Here is a 17,705-nt window from a genome sequence, read left to right on the forward strand (position 1 = left end):
AATCGGATGGCTGCAGGTTCGAGACTACCTAGGTCCAGTCATGGATTTTTTCTCCTTTCTCAAACTTTTCAAACACAACCTTAAGTAGCTAAAGTCTAAGTAGCTAAAGTCTTTGAGCGGGCTTAGGGTCAGGTGTCCTGTGGGCCTTCAGCACTTGTGCTGTAAAGCATTAATAATTAAATATATTCTTCTTTAAAAATCAATCCACCAGCAATAACAAACATACTATGAAAACTTGTGAGCACTTAGACATACAATACCATTGTCACAAATAAAAATTGTGTAATTCACCATGTAATTCAATCCAGGTTGGACCCAAATGTTTTATAAAGGAAAGGAGATTGACCTGAACAAAACGGCATGGCAAAGATGATTAAAACAGGGGTTTGTTAGCCATACAAATACAGCAACTGTGTATAGTCACATAATAAGTGTTTTGATATGCAGTTGTTTAGAGCATAATGACACTAAAATTGGTCAATAATGCTTTTGATGACCTACCCTGTATTGTACAACGGATTTAGCTATACTCATCAGTCAGTGGCTAACCATAAAACAGTGTTAACAATGAGTCAGTACTTATATAGACAATAAACTAGCCATGTGACTGGGCACAAGCTAATCACACAACCTGTGTATTAACAATTAAATGTACAGTATGCTGTCTAAAACTATGGTCCAGCAAAGAGAGTTATGAGTCATAAACTCCTTGAAAATCACATACAGTACAGAGATTACCATTAATGTGTATATATATACCACTTTAGTGTGGGCATTAAAAGGAGCCACTTGGGGTTTAACTTGCATATTTCCCGAGTTATATCATGGGAAAGCGTTTTGCCAATGACTTTGATACCCAACCAGTTCAAAGAAACAATGCACTTTGACTTGTTATATTGAGCGACATAGAGCTTTGTATTGTGGGACTCATTTTTGAAGTGGTTGCTAAGCTGAGTACCGTAGAGTCGGGTTGTTAAGCACATGTATCTATTAAGCGCATACACATTTCTTGTAATTAACCATGGATAATAATCGCACACGGCAAAATGCAATGATAAAGCTACACACAGCTTGAAACAGCAAGAAAAGCTGAAAGTACTGAAAAAGCTGAAAGTACTGAAAAGGTAATGTCTCCTCAAGCACTTACACCTCCCTTGAGGTCTCTCTTTGCTATGTATACAGCAAATCAGCCATCTGGATAGTGATAATCTCGTTCATCACGAAGGATTTCACCCAGAAATGGAGTCAAATATCCTTACATACTGGCGTGGTGACCAGCACAAACTATTAACTACTCTATTACAACGTAGCGATTCCGTGTTACACTCACCATAATTATTTATTTAACAGAGAGTATGATTTTTACAAAAAGTTTCTCCGAAAATTATAAGCGCATGTGCTTAACAACCCAACTTTACGGTATATTTGCTTAGATTAGTTGGTTGTTAGCAAAGGGCACAAAATAATTGTTTGGGTGATTGTGGATGCGTATTTCTACCCACTGCATATCAGCCTTTGAACAGACCATGGGACAGCAAAGCTACTATTGCTACGTTGAAATAGGTTAGTCACTTACAGTCCAAAGTACTTAACTTAGTATAATAACTTACTTACTGTCCCAATAGCGAAGTTAGTTGGCTTAACTTAGTACAAATATGATAACAATATAAATTCAATCCCACAATTGCAAGTTTTCTAACATTGCATGTTGAAACATAGTAACGTATTAATGATATTTTAACATATGTACAACGTTTTGATGCCTTTTAGCCCACGCTTTTAAAACCACGATCGATTTTCAGATGCTACTGTATAAAACAAATGGGATGAGTTATTGTTAGTTCTTTCACCTATTAGGTGAGTGTGCCCCAAGTGATATATATCACTTATTCCACGGCTGCTTGGGATTTTGCTGACATATACACCCACAGCCCTCGGGCCTGCAGCCCTTGGGCTTTGAGTGTATATATCAGCAAAATTCCTCGCAGCCGTGGTATAACTATTAAATGTACCAAGTTTTGCATGTCCAGCTACATTTAAAATGCATACTCCAAAATGGACTTACCAATAATTCAACTCCAAAATAATGTCCTACCATTTCTGGGAGACCACCTTTATATCTTATTATAGCCTTAAGCGCTAATTTATTGCTTCTGACATCAACCAACACATCAGCTTCATCACCAATCACTAAGTTAACCAATCTGTTGAAGTTATTTAGTTTATTTGCAAACACTTCAAATCGTATTCTAGGATCAGATATCGCACAAAGAAATGGAAAAGCACAACTTGAAATAAATGCAACATCCCTGTATTGACAAGACACTTCAATTGATGGATTTATACCTAGACACCATGTTTTCTTGTCTGTAAAAATGACAAATTCTCCTTTAGGAACTATTATGTTTGATTTCCTTGAGCTTATTTGTGGGCAATCTTTGATTATCATTAAGTGACACTGTTAAAAGTAATTGTACAAAAAGATAAACAAAATATTGTTTATAATATGTGATCCAGTTTTGAAAAAGGGGTCTTATCGTTTATTTAAAAGTATCAAAAAATGCCTGTTTTAAGTATTTAGTGTGTTGTAGCTCGCCAATGGTTGAATCTATGTATACCAAATTTTCACACGTTATATATTAATTTCTTACATTCCAGAGCATCCACTGTGCAAGTAGCTAACAGCTAAGTTTCCTGTTGTTTTGGATAGTTTTTAAACTGTGGTTGACTGTATCAGGCAAGCTCCAAAAAGGGAGGGAGTTGGGGGCCTGGAAGGAGGGCATGAGGCTGTTCAAAATATTGAAAAGAAAGGCAAGAGATGAATTATGCCAAGTTATGGGCCATTCAGGTCTCAAAACTGGCTAAAGTGAAAGGAAATTTACAGTACGGCTCCTTATTCAACACCACATCCCCAGGCTGACCAGAGCTCCATTAAGGCCCTACACCGCATGTACAGATTGCAACTAGGAATGGGCTTGGGAAAAGCAGCCAGCAAAGGCAGACTGTTCAAGTCTAGCTGATTTTGATGGTGAAATTAGATAGTTTGTTCATGTAGCTTTGTGTTCTTGGCAAAAAATCGAATCTGCTTACATGGACGATAAGACCGGTTTTTCCAAACTGGATCATACATAACTATGTACATACAGTAATATAAATGTTGTACAATACATGTACACTGTATGCATGCATTATATACATAAAATTGTTTCAACTTCCACATACAACTATCACCTTATATCTACTATTATTAATATTTTTCCAACAATGTGAATTTGTGACCGATCTTGAGGAAAATAGATAAAATGGTTCTAAAGATTTCAAGACATTGTTACTTGCCATGGAAGTGAGCACATGTACAGATTTTACTACTCCAAGCACTCCCTGTACTTGTATATTTGTAGCTGTTTTTCTGCCAAATACCGCATTTATCTGTATAGATGCTTAGCATTTATTTTTATAATCCACTTGTGAACCTGCTGAAACATCTTGTTGCTCCTTGTAACAGCTGCTATTGACATCTTTGTGGCAAGTCATGGGCTTCATTATTTGTACACTTTTAAGCCACTGTAATCTCGTACCTGCCCTTACAATAAGGTAGTATCCCCTGGCCTTCGTTTACATGTAGGATCCAGTGTTAGTTTGAGCCCAGCTTTAATATGGATAAATATGGCAACATGGAAAATAAATTGAGGAGTACATTAGCATCACAAGTGTTCATACGTTAAAGCCTTGAGACAAACTTACAATTACATGTACAGATTTGTGCTGGCTCCCTTGTAGCTGACTCACAGCAGAATCAGCCCTGTAATACTCGGTCAAACATTACAATAGACTGTTAATTTGAGGAATATTGAGGCTTAAATAAAATATTCTGTTAGTGCATAGCTACTACTGGTGGTGTTACTTGGTGTTGCACATTGTGCTACATATTGGATCAGTTTTGTAAAATCTTGTCATTTTTACTTCGGTTTTATTTGCTGGACACAAGAAACTCATTCCAATAAATATTGCTTTATGTTGTGCTTTGTACAAAGAGTGACTTCTATGTATGTGCCATTACTGTAACTAACTGTCCAACTATAACTAATCCTCCAACTGACTAACTGCCCAAATAACTAATTGTCCAAGTATTTGATTAACTGACTAATCTCTTTCAGACAAACATATGTATATAAGGCCAACATTTGTATTTCATTTGTGGTAATTGCATTTTTGGTAATTGTGGTACTGCATTGGTAATTATAGTAATTAAGATTTATGAAAAACTAATTATTTCTATGCTTAAGATTGAGATACTTTAATAGAGTAGTCAGCAACTCTAATATAACACTCAATCTTACCTGTTATTTATTAATTTCTTGGGAGATATTCAAACTCATGTTATTTTGTTACTAAATTTAATGGAAAGTGCTTTGTTGTACTTATGAACAGCTTACACTCCTTTGAAACATCTATCCTGTTGCTTGAAACTAATTCACTGGTGGACAGCATATTGTCATTTTCAAAATTCACCAAAATTATGAAATTTTAGTTATTAATAATAATAACTGTCTGCCTTCACTACCTGATTGCTCTCAAGGTGTTGGGAAACAAGGAATCTTACTGTGTTGGCCTAAAAGTGAATAATGCTCTAGATTCAGTCATTTTAGTTGGATGTCATTGTGCCCTGACACAAGCCATGCTGCTGAGTTTATAGTACACTGTGTGCACCATGAAATTACGTGTTTACCTTTGTCCTATTTTTGAGTCTTATTTTTTCTAGCAGTGTTATTGTTATTGTTATTAGTACTTTACAGTGACCAGCACTGAAGGTCTGACAGCAGCATGTGCTACAGCCTTAGGATTACCTAACCTAATTTCAAGGACTTAGACTTAGTGACTTATAGCTGAAAAGGTGTAACAGAAAAGGGGCCAAAGTAAGGAAAAAAAATCCCTCCAACCCCAGGATGTCACCCAATGTCTAGCGGGGCCACACTCAGTCTCCTCCAGGAGGGATGGATTTTCTTCCTTTAACCTAAAGTATTTATTGCTATTAGTGCTTTACAGTGACCAGCACTGAAGGTCTGACAGCAAGATGTGCTGCAGCCTTAGGATTACCTAACCTAATTTCAAGGACTTAAAGTGTAAACTGTTGATTTGTTGGTACCACATAGCTTATATACAAATGAATTAAATGGCATTGTCCATAATTTTTGCACCACACTTAGAGTACAGGCAATCATCACTGATTCATTTACTGTACATAAGGCTGTGTAATATAGGGTCATATAGGGAGTACAACACTACGCAACAGAGTGAAATGGCTGTTTATAAAATTAATGTTGCCACAAATACTATACTGAGGTACTATACATACATACATACACACATATGTACAATAGTATGAGACAAAATCAAGTGCTTTATCTTTCATACAGTATGAGCAAAGCAATTTTATGGAACAGTCCCAGTAGATGGAAAAGCCTACTACAAACAGCTGTCAAGACTTCTTATAATGTATAACAAGCCTTTTGATTAGTGGAGCTTTGTGAACCTCAGTAATTTATGAAGCTTCTGATTACTGAGTTATGGCTTTAAATCACCCAGCTGTCCTGACAATAAACTGCATTCATGTGATCATCATACCTGAACTTTATTAAGCTTTGAAGCTTCATAAAATAAATAATTTGTTTGTCAATGAAGTGCAATCAATACTTCTTCTTTAGACTATAGGTATGTAGTACAGTTCATTTAGAGATTTACTAATCGGTGGTGGATATAAATGGGTTTCTGAGGTTTTGATAGAAACCCCCTTTTGAATTTAGTTCAGTGGAAGTCTAAATAGCTACATAAACATTGTTGTACTGACAATTTGTCATATCAAACAACTACATACCACTGTATTTCAGTAGCATGCATGCAGCTACACTTAACTGACACCATTTATAGCTATTAAATCCTCAGCAACACTTCACTTTTCATCTCCCACTGCATTAAAAACGATCGAGATACTCTAATAGAGCAGTAAAGTAACTACTGTAATAGGGCAATCAAAGCTACAACCTATAGTTACCACCTTTTTCCTATAGCTAGCTATAGTATTAACAGTTTAAAGCATTGGATTTATTGTCATTGCTAACTAAAAGCAGCCTAAAATCCAATCTGAGAGCTTCTAATATAAAATCTCAAAATTTTCTGGAGAAATGTCATTAAATGCCTTATTCAGCTATACCAACTTTCAGAAACTCCCTTTTAAAAATCCTAGATCTGCCACTGCTAATCACTTAGTCACCTGGCATGCTCACTTAGTCACCTACACATGCTCACTTAGTCACCTACACATGCTCACTTAGTCACCTACACATGCACACTTAGTCACCTGTGTGCCCTCAAGAAATTTTGCACATTATAACACAAAAGACACACTGGAGTACTTGGTATCTTTCTATGTCTCACTCCAGCATTCTGTGTATCACTGACTGCTCACAACTCGGTCTGTAAATTAGCAGAGCCAGTTAACGTTTGCTGTCACGAATAATTATCCAGCAGCATCTTGGAAGCAGAGTTGAACTTTCGTTTTCATCTTTAATGCATATTCTGTCCACTGTAGCACTTCTCTTTCTTCTCTGTGTTATGCAAATAATTTTGGACAAATAGTAGACTACGTGCATTGTTGTTACTCTGGTTACAGGTATATCCACCCCTTGAATAATTATTGTTCTGGGTGCCATAGGAACGTCAGGACAAGTGTCTGGAGGCTGTTTTTTGTTGCTCGTTCATGCCACACTCATGCCATGGCTACAAAGGTGTGTACTTTAAACCTTTGCAATGCATGCATAATCTAAATAAGTTAGACATCAAGACCTATGGGAAATACCCCTCAGGCACTTAGTAGCACACTTGCTGCACTCAGGATGCTACAGCCTTGGAATTTCAGGGTTACTAAATCACTTAGTTTTGTATCTAACTATTATGTAGTGAATATAAAATAATAAAGTTCACTTTTTCACTTGATCTACTGTAACTTATGTAAAGTTTATTTCTGTTACTACGTACATGTATAGTATATATACTATGCCAACAAGGCTAGCTGTGCATACTAGTATACAGTGTTGTGATCACAGATTTGTAGGTGCTTCTTTCGTTGGAATTTGATGCCAAATGTTTATTTCAAAGGCACATTTTTACCTGTGGTGTAAGTTGGCAAGTAAAGATCCTACTTCTCTGATCTTATAGCCATGAGTTGAGGGTACATTGCTTTTTCAATTGCAATATGACTTGTATGTGTAACCTGTAAGGTCTGTGTGCTAGAACTAAAATTAGAAGAGTATGTGATTTTTGGAATTTCAATGGCTTCCAGTATAACACTACCTTAACAAGAAATGAGAGTGAATGCGAAACGACTCCAAGTAGCCCAGCAAACAGACTGTGCAGTTGTAGGCTATAAGGATTAAGTTACCTCATCTAGTGTTATCATGTATGCCCATATTGTGTAAACATTATTGTGTAAGCATGCATTTCCCTAGGGTGAAACAACAAACGTACATGTATGTAAACTTACAATGCCAGCAAGAAACTCTGCTATAGTGTGTCTTCTCTCCCATACAGCAATATCCCATGCAGTGTTACCATCCTTTTGTAAACAATAAAATACAAAATATTGTGTTTTTGTTACCAGCTAACAAGTATACATTGTTCTTATTGTGCATTAACTGTAAAGTGCAGTATCATCTATTTAGGACTTTTAATATGCAGGATAAAGAAGAACAGGACACTGCTTTATAAAGTTTTGATAGGCATACTGAACAAACTTGTACACCAACAATTACACAATACAACTTCTGCAGCACTGCAATAATTTTCAACAATAAAAATAACATTATCACACAGTGCGATAGTATTGTATAGTAGGGACCACAAAGGAGTAGGCGTGGCCCACAAAATAACATCACCCAAAAACCAGCCTCAATTTTCCCAGACAAAAATGAGGCAGTATTGGTTAGGAAAAGCCCAAACAAGCTTTCAGATCGACCCGAAACACTTTTAACAAGTTGCTACAGAAGTGTTTAAAAAAATTATTCAATGCAATTTTCTACTGACTGACAGAGCAACTTACTGATGCCTTCAGACAAGCATGACTCAATAACGGCTAAGGCTACGGGCTTGATTTTTTGTCTGTTCGACATTGCTTCAGCCCCCAAGAGGTGCCTTTTGTCATACCACAGTACATACAATGCATTCTTCATGGACTTACCAGTGTCCTCCTTTATGCCCCATTCATATTTTCTGACAGCGAAGTGTTGATTTGGTGGTAGCACGTAGTGGCTTCCCTTCAAAACAGAAATCGTCCGTATTTTTTATAGTGGCTATTTTGATTGCAGAGGTGCTACTTGAACAGTTCTTGAATCGTACCTGCTGTGTAACGGGTTGAACATAACCGACAACAAAGCATAATGGATACTTCACTTTTCAGACAATAACTGATATAACTGGTGTGTAGCACAGCACGTGTTGTATTCGAGTTACCTACGTATATACTGTATGTGTATGGCTAGCAACTGTGTTTCTGGGGTTAGGCAGATGACTTGACTTCCTGTTTGTGCTTCTGATTATCTGCTGTTATCTGCCCTTTGCTATACATTTTCTTGCCATGGTATGTATTTGAGCTATTTAATCATCATTTCATTCCATGTACATCACATGCTGCTGCTGCAACAAGCCCCATATGACTGTTACATGTTCCTAATGTGTATAATTTGGACGTGTACCCCTCCTTTTTAATACTAAGGCTTAAATTATAGGTATATACCCATGGAATGTATTCCATATGTGTGTGTGTGTGTGCGTGTGTGTGTGTACGTGTGCAATACTAACTAATATAGTAGTATTGCTGTAATGGGATGATAGGGAACAAAGGAAATTTGGGGAGAATTTGGGCAGAAGAAGTATTAAATCAATCATGCTAAAGTTAACTTTTATAATATTCAGTGGTTTCTGCTATTACATTGTGTTGCTATGCACATACTGTGCATTGCTGTAATCTTGTACTATTATTGGAAGACCTATTTGCAACTGATAATTCAGTTATGTATGTACCATAAGCATGTACAATGCTTATCTGCCTGGCTTGTGCAAAAGTTATTACCCCTTACTGCAATAATTTCTGCCCATTCCCCAAGTTACAATACAGCTCACAGCTAACATCACGAGTTTTGTGGTTGACTCACGAGTTTGTGATGAGTGTGAGCACAAATTAATCTATGAGTACCTGCAATAGACTTGTGATGTGATGTACTTGCAATAGCTAAACTCAAGTTTGCTTTAGCCTGCTAGTAACTCATTCTGATACACTAAAACTTTTATTGGAAAATTCATTATAATCAGTACTATAACCTACTTTTACAATGCAGTAACTATAGTTGTTGTTAACTATGTATTCACTACAGCTCACAGCTAATGTCATGAGTATCACAGTTGACTAGTGAGTTTGTGTACAAAATAAGCTATGAGTACCTGCAACAAACTCATGATGTGATGCACTCAGGATAGCTAAACTTGCATGTGCTTTAGCCTGCAAGTAATTTGTTCTGATTCACTTGGAAAAAATCATAAAATCAGTGCTACACCCTACTTGCTACACCACAATAACCATAGGTTAACTATTCACATACATATATTTTTTATTGTTGCAGGTGCTAGCTAGCCAACTAATGATGATGTTGAGCTATCCTGAATGATGTAATTTTTGTAGGCATGAAGTACCTCTCTTAAAAGTCAGCTAAAGGATCGCTGTTGCCATATTATTTTTATGTCGTGTAATAAAAATTTAATGTATCAAACTGTGCTAATTAATGGCAAACCATCCATACTATCTTAGTCTACACACAGATGCTAATAGTTGAGATAACATTATAGCATACAGCTACAGTTGCTAGTACCTTTTGTATGACTGAAGTTTGGGTGTGATACTTGGGCAAAAATAATAATAATAAAAATATATATAATATAGGCAGTTAACAGAAAGGCGTGAATATGTAGCTATCCACTGGCCCTGTTGGATTGGGATTCGTGATGGAGTTCAGCATCATAGACACTGATACAAAGGTTTAATGATAATTGTGTGTTCCCACTAAAATGCCATTATGGTACACCTCGTCCCATTACAGTAACCTTTAACCTAACCCCCATTGTTCCTACAACCAGCTACACCAGTACCGAGGAGATAGCTGCCAACTAGTGCAGGCTACTGTAATTAAATTTCAACATTCATTTACACAAGAACAGTGCAGCAGTAAATGGCAGCATGGTGAGGCAGAACAGGGGTCAGAACCAATTTTAAAGCATGCATAATTTAGGAGTTGATGACCCACACAACTCCAAGGGAAAACCTGGCAGACCACCTAAGCTTTGAAATTGTAAAAATATTCCAGGAAAAACCTGAAAGTTATAAACTCTGCTCTGCCACAAGTACCATGCATATCTAGCAAACACTACATACACAGCCTAAGACAACTACTTAAAGGAGAAAACTAACTCATGATCAATAAAACAACTAAAACACATAACAATGCCTTTTAATGTCTTTTATGTGCGATAACTGCAGATGCTGTAATCAACTTTAACGAAGTTAAGGAAACTTCAGCTGGGTGGGAGGGAAGGGAAAAATAACAGAGAACACTACAAAGCAAGAACAGTAGCACAACACTCAGCTAGATTGAATTATTGGATTACTAACCACCCATATATATGCTAGCCCATGTGCTCCCTCCATTACATCACACCAGCGGGAGCTTATTTTCTGTCTAATTCACAAGCTCAAATGACAGAGAATACATTTCTGCAAATTTCCAGCTAATCCAATTGGCTGGATTCAGCTTAGGCCAGAAGTTAGTACTTCTATGTATGTCGTATCACACTCTGTAGCTGTTCTACTGTAAGCATCCAATTTATTACTAGCTATAATTTGTTTTGTAATAGAGAAATTATTAATACAGCAATTTACACTTATCAAGACACACGGTAGTGTGTCGTGTGGCCCAAGAAGCCGGCACGTAACACCCGTGAGTATATTGACAGGAAGAAAGAAAACGCAATTTTCGCACCTCCGCAGCTCTGTGCTTCCTTGATGAAACAAGACGATTTTTGCTGTGGACATGCCCTCCAACTGCAGCACTCCACATTCCAAATTTGAGCGAAATCGCTTCGCGCGTTTCCGAGATATGCGACTTCAAAAATTGGCTCAGTTTCTTCGTTTTTTTTTCTTATATTTCTTTTTCTTGTCGCACACTTACAAAAACTGCTATAAAACTCGAACGCCATATCCGATTGCCTTGAAATTTGGCACACAGAAGGGGGATATAAAGGTGCATCTCGGTACCAACTTTGGCTGGAATACGATAAACAGGCAAAGAGTTATGAGCGATTATTCACGAAAAATAACACCAATATGTTGTCACGCCTACAGGGTAAACCGCGTATGGGAAGAAGCTGAAAATCGGTGGGTGAATAGGTTAACTATTGAACCTCAAACCTTTTGTGGTTTGAAAGAAATCGAGCTAAAAACCAGGAAGATACAACGAAAAAACCAACAGTGTGTAACAATTACGCAATCAAGATCAGCTAATAAAAAAACGACTGCTTGCCACGCCTACCAGATAAACCGCTTGGAGTAATGCTTTGAAAATCGTTGTACAGATGGAGTAATCATCTTAGAAAGGCTCTTCAATGGTGTAGAAGAATCAGACTTAAAGCCACGGAGTTATAACACGAAATCCAACTTGGTGCAGCAAGTGCGAGATCGAGATACTCTAATAGAGCAGTCATCCTAATAGAGCAGTCATCCTAATAGAGCAGCCACCCTGAAGAGAATTCAAGAGATCAGCTAGAAATAAGAAACCTGTATAGAGATCAGCTACACACAAGTCACCCTGTAGAGAGATCAGCTAGAAGAAGTTACCTTGTAGGGAGTTCATGCAACTATGGAAAGAGATAGTTCAGCTAGAAAAAATCACCTTGTAGAGTTCAGCTACAAAGAAACCACCATGTAGAGAGTTCAGCTACAAACAAATCGTCCTGTGGAGAGATCAATAGAAGAAGTTACCTTGCAGAGAGTTCAGCTACAAAGAAACCATCATGTAGAGAGTTCAGCTACAAACAAATCTCCCTGTAGAGAGATTAGCTAGAAGAAGTTACCTTGTAGAGAGTTCAGTTACAAAGAAACCATCATGTAGAGAGTTCAGCTACAAACAAATCTCCCTGTAGAGAGATCAGCTAGAAGAAGTTACCTTGTAGAGAGTTCAGCTTCAAACAAATCACACTGTAGAAAGATCAGCTAGAAGAGGTCACCTTGTAGAGAGTTCAGTTACAAAAAAACCACCATGTAGAGAGCTCAGCTACAAACTAGTGACCTTGTAGAGACATCAGCTAGAAGAAGTTACCTTGTAGAGAGTTCAGCTACAAAGAAACCATTCTTTAAAGAGCTCAGCTGCAAACAAACCACCTGTACAGAATTCAGCTACAAATAAATCACCCTGTAGAAAGATGAGCTAGAAAAAGTTACCTTGTAGAGAGTTCAGTTACAAAGAAACCACCATGTAGAGTATTCAGCTACAAACTAGTGACCCAGTAAAGACATCAGCTAGAAGAAGTTATCTTGAGAGAGTTCAGCTACAAAGAAACCATTATTTAAAGAGCTCAGCTGCAAACAAATCACCTATACAGAATTCAGCTACAAACAAATCACCATGTAGAGAGATCAGCTAGAAGAAGTTAACTTGTAGGGAGTTCAGCTACAAAGAAACCATCATTTAGAGAGTTCAGCTTCAAACAAATCACCTGTAGAGAGATCAGCTACAAACAAATCTCCCTGTAGAGAGATCAGCTAGAAGTTACCTTGTAGATCGTTCAGCTACAAACAAATCACCCTGTAGAGAGATCAGCTAGAAGAAGTTACCTTGTAGAGAGTTCAGCTACAAAGAAACCACCATGTAGAGAGTTCAGCTGCAAAGAAATCACCCTGTATAAAATTCTGCCACGAACAAATTGCCCTGTAGAAAGATCAGTTAGAAGAAGTTACCTTGTAGAGAGTTCAGATACAAAGAAACCATTCTGTAAAGAGCTCAGCTGCAAACAAATCACCTGTACAGAATTCAGCTGCGAACAAATCACGCTGTAGAGAGATCAGCTAGAAGAAGTTACCTCAGCTACAAACAAATCTCCCTGTAGAGAGATCAGCTAGAAGAAATTACCTTGTAGAGAGTTCAGCTACAAAGAAACCACCATGTAGAGAGTTCAGCTGCAAAGAAATCTCCCTGTAGAAAATTCTGCCAGAAACAAATTGCCCCGTAGAAAGATCAGTTAGAAGAAGTTACCTTGTAGAGAATTCAGCTACAAAGAAACCATTCTGTATAGAGCTCAGCTGCAAACAAATCACCTGTACAGAATTCAGCTACGAACAAATCACCATGCAGAGAGATCAGCTAGAAGAAGTTAACTTGTAGAGAGTTCAGCTACAAAGAAACCATCATTTAGAAAGTTCAGCTACAAACAAATCTCCCTGTAGAGAGATCAGCTAGAAGAAGTTACCTTGTAGAGAGTGAAGCTACAAACAAATCATCCTATTGAAAGATCAGCTAGAAGAAGTCACCTTGTAGAAAGTTCAGTTACAAAGAAACCACCATGTAGAGAGTTCAGCTACAAACTAGCTACCTTGTAGAGACATCAGCTAGAAAAGTTACCTTGTAGAGAGTTCAGCTACAAAGAAACCATTCTATAAAGAGCTCAGCTGCAAACAAATCACCTGTACAGAATTCAGCTACGAACAAATCATCCTGTAGAGAGATCAGCTAGAAGAAGTTACCTGGTAGATAGTTCAGCTACAAACAAATCTCCCTGTAGAGAGATCAGCTAGAAGAAATTACCTTGTAGAGAGTTCAGCTACAAAGAAACCATTCTGTAAAGAGCTCAGCTGCAAACAAATCACCTGTAAAGAATTCAGCTACAAACAAATCTCCTTGTAGAGAGATCAGCTAGAAGAAATTACCTTGTAGAGAGTTCAGCTACAAAGAAACCATCATGTAGAGAGTTCAGCTGCAAAGAAATCACCCTGTAGAAAATTCTGCCAGAAACAAATTGCCCTGTAGAAAGATCAGTTAGAAGAAGTTACTTTTTAGAGAGTTCAGCTACAAAGAAACCATTCTGTAAAGAGCTCAGCTGCAAACAAATCACCTGTACAGAATTCAGCTACAAACAAATCACCTGTAGAGAGTTCAGCTACAAACAAATCTCCCTGTAGAGAGATCAGCTAGAAGAAGTTACCTTGTAGAGAGTGAAGCTACAAACAAATCACCCTATTGAAAGATCAGCTAGAAGAAGTCACCTTGTAGAAAGTTCAGTTACAAAGAAACCACCATGTAGAAAGTTCAGCTACAAACTAGTCACCTTGTAGAGACATCAGCTAGAAAAATTACGTTGTAGAGAGTTCAGCTACAAAGAAACCATTCTGTAAAGAGCTCAGCTGCAAACAAATCACCTGTACAGAATTCAGCTACAAACAAATCACCCTAGTGTAGAGAGATCAGCTAGAAGAAATTACCTTGTAGATAGTTCAGCTACAAACAAATCACCCTGTAGAAAGATCAGTTAGAAGAAGTTACTTTGTAGAGAGTTCAGCTACAAAGAAACCATTTTGTAAAGAGCTCAGCTGCAAACAAATCACCTGTACAGAATTCAGCTACGAACAAATCACCCTGTAGAGAGATCAGTTAGAAGAAGTTACCTTGTAGATAGTTCAGCTACAAAAAAATCTCCCTGTAGAGAGATCAGCTAGAAGAAATTACCTTGTAGAGAGTTCAGCTACAAAGAAACCATCATGTAGAGAGTTCAGCTGCAAAGAATCACCACTGCCCAAATTTCAAGGTAATAGCTCTTTCCAATCTGAAGTTATCAATTGTCAAAGTTGGCAAATTGGATGTGTGTGGAAGACCCCTTTTCGCAAATCCGGTCACATATGTATTATATATATAATTTGTACATTTACTGATAAGATATTTAAAGTATATCTACTTCATCTTTTCTTCTTCCTGTAGTAAAGAAAAAAACATAGGTTAAAAAAGTCCCAAAGCTGGCCATAGGCCGGCTTTGGGGTATACAAATACAAAAAGAAATGAAATCTAATCCAAAGCAGCCAAGCTGTAAAAAAAGTGTGCGGCCCTCAGAAAGGCTATGGTGAAAAAAGATGTGAAATCCAAGGTGGCGGCCAAGAAATGGCTGTGATGGTAGGTTAATGGTAAAAATTTTAATAACGACAATTCAGGTGAATTTTTGTGCCGCTTCACAAAATTTACCTGAATTGTCATTATTAAAATTTTTACCATTAACCTACCATCACAGCCATTTCTTGGCCGCCACCTTGGATTTCACGTCTTTTTTCACCATAGCCTTTCTGAGGGCCGCACACTTTTTTTACAGCTTGGCTGTTTTGGATTAGATAATATTAATAGTGAAAACATATTAGAACAATATTCCACATAGCTATCATTAGCTACATAGCTATGCTGCTAGACATTATGCAATGGCATCCGTGCACCAATTCCTACATGTACATAAAATGAGAAATACCAACATGGTTTAAACATAAACACCTAGTTACTCATGTACTATTGTAGCAGTGCTATCTGCCTATGAATACCAGCATGAGTGCTCAAGATGTACACACAAGCTTGCATAAGTTTCATGCAAGTCACTCATGATAAAACTGTGAGTGCCTGCAATGTAGGCTGTGAGCTGTATTGAATATGATATCCATGATAGGTGGTGATTGCACATCGGGGGTATGCACTGCTCGAACCTGCCAATTGCTCATCACCCCGGGGTGTTGCCACACCATTCAGCATGTTACATAAATACATACGACTATACTGTACATGCAGGATATGTAATAGTTATAAGGGCACAATGTGGAGTCTATGAAATTTATAAATCTGAAGGCCCAGGCTGTAGCGCACGAGCGAAGAGAGGGTGCTACTAAGTGCCTCAGGGTTTATAAATTTCATAGACTCCACATTGTACCCGTATAACTGCTTTAGACTATATTTCACATTACACTCAGAATACTTACCTCGTCCACGGCTGTTTCTGCTGTAGTGTCGGCAAAAACAGGTGGTTTTCTTGCGATAATACTAGCGCCATGGCAACTATGCATCCTCACATGACAAAATAATCGTGCTTGGTAAATCAGTACTCGTGAACAATACATAGCGATTGGACAAACCTATATTTTGAGCATATGTTATATTGTGCCTGAAGGCGTGGAGTATATTAGAAAACAGGGTGGAGTACTAACTATTACAAATACTGTTCATATTTCAACCAAACAGCTATAATGAAAAATCTCTACATTGGCATGCTTTAACAATTTGAGACCCACTGAGCAAAACCTGCATTTTCATTTTTCTCGAAGATTTTATGACTTGTTTGCTGTCTAGTGAGAAAAATAGTGGGCTGTTAAAGTTTTAGCATTAATACTGGTTGCTTTTGGAGTTATAGTGATAGACAGAAGGAAGTGCAAACTATATGGAAATGAAATTACAGATGCTTATCAACCAATCATAAGTCAAGAGTGCAACAGGCTATGGATTTGGGACTTGTTTCATTGTGTTGTGTTCAAGCTTAGAAACAGTGACCATAAAGGTATACTTTACTGGTGCTGGGTGATATTGAAAAATGAGAACAACATAATCATATACACTAAATACAACTGTATCATGATTTTACAATACATCATGAAATTCATAGTAAAGTAAAAAACCAGAGAAACACAAAAAGTTGTATGGTGTCATCCCACAACGAAAAGCTGCTAATCGTCGACAGGTTATAAATACATAGTCACAACATGCTTCAAGTAGGCTGGTACTGCATCTTAACCACAGAATATGTTTACTGTATGTGTTGTGGGTGACCAAAACACAGGCAGCAACCACAAAATGTAACTCTTTCACACCTCAGATCAAAGGAATTCCGGAGGATACATTTGCCATGTATACCTCAACACAGGGAGACATCTAAATTTACACTGGTGTACACTGAAATGTATCCTGGGAAAGTGGTTACACTTCTAAAAGATCAAGCCACTTTCATCAAAGCAAGTAAGGCCTTGATGTGGATGAGGTAGTCGTACCACCCTCTGTTTATTTTATGTAAGTTCAGACCGAAATCGATTGTGGGAATAAATCAATGTTCACGTGATGATTACCACAAATTGAAGTGTTGCCAGAAGCAGCAGTCAAATGAAGGCGTTTTGGTATCCTTGCCATTCTACAAGTTGGAAAATGTTACTTAATGGTGAGAACTAGTCTTACAGTGCATTCCCAAGCATTTTGGCATGTATTTGAATGTGGAAATGGCCACATAATAGATGACATGAGTTAGGTTTTTAGTAAACGTTGTGATTAGTCTTTGAACAATGCGAAAGAAATTTGTCCTACTTGACTTTCTGCGATATCCGTAGGACTCGTCCATTTATTATAACAATCATAGCTACAATTTTACTTGCTGCCTAACCATAATCAAATCTTTCAGGCATGCATATAAAATTACAACGAATCCAGTGATTCCACTCGAATTGGAATTAATGCTATCAGCCTTAACGGAAGTGTTACATATTAGCTGTAACATGGGCACTTGTGATTTACCAGAAACGTATGCCCGCAGTCCTCGGGCTGCACCCT

At 37.6% G+C, this 17,705-nt stretch overlaps 2 protein-coding genes across 23 annotated transcripts in view; one reads left to right on the plus strand and one right to left on the minus strand.

The window, feature by feature from the left end:
* LOC136256272 (uncharacterized) overlaps positions 1-2,195 on the minus strand; it is an 80,467-nt gene extending 78,272 nt beyond the window's left edge. Inside the window, exon 1 of the mRNA XM_066049204.1 lies at positions 2,066-2,195. The gene's annotated coding sequence lies outside the window, so the exon portion shown is untranslated. The remainder of the gene's footprint in view (positions 1-2,065) is intronic.
* Positions 1-17,705, plus strand: part of LOC136256393 (AMP deaminase 2-like) — a 331,896-nt gene that overhangs the window by 125,079 nt on the left and 189,112 nt on the right. The gene's annotated exons all lie outside the window — the stretch shown is intronic.

The sequence above is a fragment of the Dysidea avara genome, chromosome 1 (genome assembly GCF_963678975.1).
Source record: "Dysidea avara chromosome 1, odDysAvar1.4, whole genome shotgun sequence".
NCBI lineage: Eukaryota > Metazoa > Porifera > Demospongiae > Dictyoceratida > Dysideidae > Dysidea > Dysidea avara.